At 38.2% G+C, this 4,827-nt stretch overlaps 1 non-coding gene across 1 annotated transcript; it reads right to left on the bottom strand.

Moving 5' to 3' along the window:
- Positions 1–3,080: 3,080 nt before the first annotated feature.
- On the bottom strand, positions 3,081–3,199 carry LOC111736291. The gene has a single exon (XR_002779157.1). It is a non-coding gene; the product is annotated as a 5S ribosomal RNA (ribosomal RNA).
- Positions 3,200–4,827: the final 1,628 nt, after the last annotated feature.

Here is a 4,827-nt window from a genome sequence, read left to right as displayed (position 1 = left end):
TTGGGAGGTTGTTTGTTTGATTGGTTGGTTGGTCGGCTTTTTTGCAATTGAGTGATATGAGTTTGGGCATTATTTCTAATGTTTTCCATCTCAGATCTCCCTGATAAACTGTCATCTTTGATTTTTATAAGCATTTTCACTGTCATTTTCCTCACACAAAGTTCTGCACATCTGAGAGATTTCCTTGAAAGGGCCTTTCCTTAATTAATCACCAGCCACTGTAGAGGGAGATGTGATAAATGGGACCAGCATCACCCCATGATGGAGGTCCACCTGAGAAATTCCGGGCAGGTACAGGAAGGAAGGGTACCTTAGATATCATTCAACAGGTGCGGGGCCATCAGTTCTCAGGAAAGAGCTGTAGTGGCATGCTGGAGCCAGATCTTACTGCCTTATGAAATCCAATTGTTAAATTTTCAAAAATTTTTGAGCCCATTGCTAAACATTGATACCTTGAAATCAGTCTGGGTGAGGGTATTTACACCTCAGAAATTGACAAATTCCACAAAGCATGCTCCCCAGACCCCCACTCTACCCTTACTTGTAGTTTATCAGCACACCAGTGGGTAGCTGCAACTAATCAGCTCTTATCACTGACTCTTTGCCAAATGACAGGACTGACTCTGGCACCAATACTTAGCTAAACCATTTAACTCTTCTCATGGTTCTACCAGAGAACCAAATATTGTCTTCTCCTGGCAATATTAATACTAACACTCATATCATGTTTCTCCTGTAGCTTCTACTGATACATTATAATGGACATATGTAAGTAGCGTTGTGCCTCAGTTGTCTTGGATACATTCTTTATATTCTTCCGACAACTTTTATACCATCTCTCCTAATGGTGCTAAATGAGAAAGAAGACATGAAAAAATTTAAAAATAGAACTACCATATGATCCACCAATCCCACTTCTGGGTATGTAGCCAAACAGAAAAACAACAACAACAACAAAAAAGGAATATCAAAAAGACATCTGCACTCTCATGTTTATTATCCATAAAGTCAACATACGGAAATAACCTAAGTGTCCGTCGATGGATAAAGAAAGATCTTATACACACACATACACACATACACACACACATTGGAGTATTATTCAGCCATAAGAAGGAAATCTTGCCTTTTAGATAGACCTTGAGGGCATTATATTAAGTGAAGCAAGTCAGACAGAGAAACACAAATACTAAATGATATCACCTATATGTGGAATCTAAAAACTCTGAATTCATAGAAACAGAGAATGGCAATTACCAGGACCTGAGGAGGTGGGGGAAATGGGGAGATATTGATCAAAGGGTGCAAAGTTTTAGGCAGAAGATGAATAAGTTCTGCAAATCTATGTACCAGGGGTTTCAAGTGAAATTCAAAATAACTAACAGGACTGCCATCTTGAAAATCCTCACTGAAGTTCTTATACTCTGACATCAAACTTTCACAGGTTGTTGCATCTAAAGAGAATGCATGACAGAGACACTTCCCAGAAGCTGGTGGAGACATTGTATAGAGCTGTTCCTGCTTATCAAATTAAAACAATAAAGACATATCTCTGAAAAAATTAGCTATCCACAGACCAGTCCCAATGTGTGCCATGACATGTTGGCTTAACTTCTCCAAGGTGAAAACACTCACACAATGTTAATTCCACTTTTCCTTAATGCTGATAATTATCCCAGAGCAAGGAAAACTTTAGCAAATGTCATACGACACAAAACAAAACGCTTCTTCATGATGCTAATGGACATACAAGGATGAGAGAGGATCGTGAAATTCTGGAAGATGAGATGCTTAATGAGTGTTTCCTGGTTATAAGGTGTTGTTTATGCCAACCAATTGAGCCATCTCCTCCATACAGGGGTGCCCATAAGGTGTGCCCTGAGACTTGGTGATAATTGCAGGGTGGCTGGAGGCCAGAACCTTTACCTCAAGTAAGAGCCAAAATTATATAGACAAGTACCTATTAATCAGGATTAACCTCCAAGGATGCCAGCTCTGGAATCTCCTTCGCAATAAGCATCTTCGTGTACACTTTTAAAAGAAAACAAAACATTCATTTTCTCAGATGGAGTCATCTGGCCGAGTAGCTCCGGAAAAGATGCTACAATCATAAAAATAATCTAGTGAACGCCCTAGAAGAAGTTAGGGTAGGCCTAGCCAAACTCCTACAGCCCACCTAATGGACCTGTTCTTAAAGCCTGCCTTCCTTTTCTATGACTTTAATCTTTCTGGGAAATCTCTGCTTGTAGCCAGGATCAGAAGCTTATCTCCACAGGCAAGTAGAGAATTCAGGTCATCTGACATGTATTCAGGCCAAAGAGGCACTTTTATTTAAATTACCTGCTTATTTCCAGAAAAAAATAATAATAAATTTATTTTTTTACTCTACTAGACATAGGAATCAATTTTTACGAACTTCAGAATAAACTTTTGTCCAAATCATTTCCTCCTTCTACTTGCAGAGATTAAAAATTAGCCTGAGGCCAGGGAATAAAGCAAAAATCAACCTTGAGGCAAAGCTTAAGAGAACGTAGGGACCCTGAGGTCTCAATTGTCAATAACTAAGTCTGGAAGGTCATGAAAATTCAAGGATGTGTCCATATCATGAGGAAGCAACTGCAATATCGTCTTTGGTTTATAGCTTATGTGCAAGGATTCATTCCAGTATGCTGGGTGGGAGAATGGGTGGGCAGCAGAGAGTTTTCAGAGCTTTGGAAGTCCTGAATATCTTTGAGACTTTAATTTCAGGTTTCCTGTGTCTTGGCAATTAAGCCATTAATAAGAAAATGAACACTTTGACAGGTTGGATCTTTTGGAGGTAAAGATCCAACACCCCAAAGAAAAATGATAAACTTTTGGATGGGCAGTTGAGAGCCTATGGATCAATTCTTTTCAGAAATGCTCTGAGCTTCAGGCTTTCCATATATAAAGAACTTGCATATAGTTTTTTATCATGTGAAGGAAGCACAGGGAATCAATTTGCAAACATTGAAATTGGATAGTTCAAGAAAATCTACTCTTTATTTCAAAGTATTTAAATCACTGCATTCCCTTTTTTTTATTTTTATTTTTATTTTTTATGCCTACAGCATCTGGTCTTCCTAGGTGGTCTCCCATCCAAGTACTAACCAGGCCCAACCCTGCTTAGCTTCCAAGATCAGATGGGATCGGGCTTGTTCAGGGTGACATGGCCGTAGGCAGATCACTGCATATTTTGAGAAAAAAAATCTCATAAATGATCATAAAGACAAAAATCTTTCTTATGGAATATACTCATAAGTTTTAATATAAAATATTCCCTCTAATCACAGGGGGATGTGTGTAAATACTAAAATATATAAGAATCTGCTTGATCAAAGTTACTCTACTAAGATATTTTCTGATCTAGTGTATATAAAGCACATTTTATGGACACCTGACTTTTATTTTAATCTTTCATCCAAAGTATAGATGGATTTTTACTGAGCTCCATGTCTTAAAATTATAACTCTTCATTTTGATCAGACTTTGTAGTATACATAAATTAGCAAACATACACAGCATCTCGCTGTTAAAAACAAGTTGTTTTAATGAAAACATAACCTGAAAATCAAGCAGTATTTTTTGGAGGGAAAAGACATTGGTTGAAACAGCAGTGTCTTATTGACATTAAAAACAGTTGACATAACTCTGCAAGGATGCTGAAATTTAACTTTTGTATGTTTTTATTATACTCAGAGCATCAAAGATAACAGAATTTATTCATAGAATGGCAGTCATTGAATTCAGTTTTCTGGTACAATTTTCTTCCCATATAAACTCATAAAAAATGTGATGGGTGAACCATTAGGAATGCTTAAAGCACCCCCTGATGTATGCCCGCACGGAAAGAACAGATAGATTGCAAAATGTTTATGCCTTTTACATTTTTTACAGTATTAAGAAGGAAACACTGTGATTACCAATCAGAAAAGACTCCAGAGTGTTGCTTGTAAAGTGCACCGTTACAAAGATTTATATCTGTATCTGGGGAGTAATATGGAGCATTGATATTTTAAAGAGCTCAGTTCAAAAATCTCTTCATTCAATGAAAGCCTGGGAGAATGAAATATCTTTTTTCCTATGACAGAAGTGTGTGTATTTTGGTTAGCTGATGATCTACACGGTAGGAAGAAATAGACTTGGTCCCCCAAATATCCACCACGTCCTTGAAAATGGATTACAAGAAAGCTATGCAACTTTTTAGCAAATTGTTCATCACAATTGGAGGTGCAGCGGGTATGGAGTTTCTGTTCAGAGCAAGTCTTTATAGGTTATCTCCTGACCAAGGCCCCATTCTGTACCGAGAATGCACAGTGTGTTAGCCCCACCCAGAGGCCCCAGCCCCATGAGTGCAAATCCATTTTTCACTCTGAGATTACATGTTTTAATCCGACTAGAGACATCTAGTAGATCCTTAGGGGGAACAGCCCTATGTTATTCCAAGATACTGCTGCTAACCCTTAATCGTTGGTATATTGAGAATAAGTGCCCGGAGAGGATCACAATTTCTATTTTATAACTGTAGTTTATAGTCATTTTCCAACTTTTCCAAGCAATTCCTATGCAGAGCTTTACAAGCAGTTCTACCACCTCCAAATTTCCAGTATAAAAGCTTAACCACAACCTGTCTAAAATAATCTATGCCAGTCACAATGTATTCTGCTGCAAGTATCAATGATTGGAGTTTCGTCTGTCTCAATCAACACAAAGTCTAGAAGTAAAGAGGCCAGGGCTGGTGCAGCAAATCAAGGAAAGCATTAGGACGCAGGCTTCTACCACCTTACGGCCCCGCCATTCTTCGCAGGC

Source organism: Pteropus vampyrus, unplaced genomic scaffold (assembly GCF_000151845.1).
Source record: "Pteropus vampyrus isolate Shadow unplaced genomic scaffold, Pvam_2.0 Scaffold1, whole genome shotgun sequence".
Lineage (NCBI taxonomy): Eukaryota > Metazoa > Chordata > Mammalia > Chiroptera > Pteropodidae > Pteropus > Pteropus vampyrus.
This window is presented reverse-complemented; position numbering and strand designations above follow the sequence as displayed.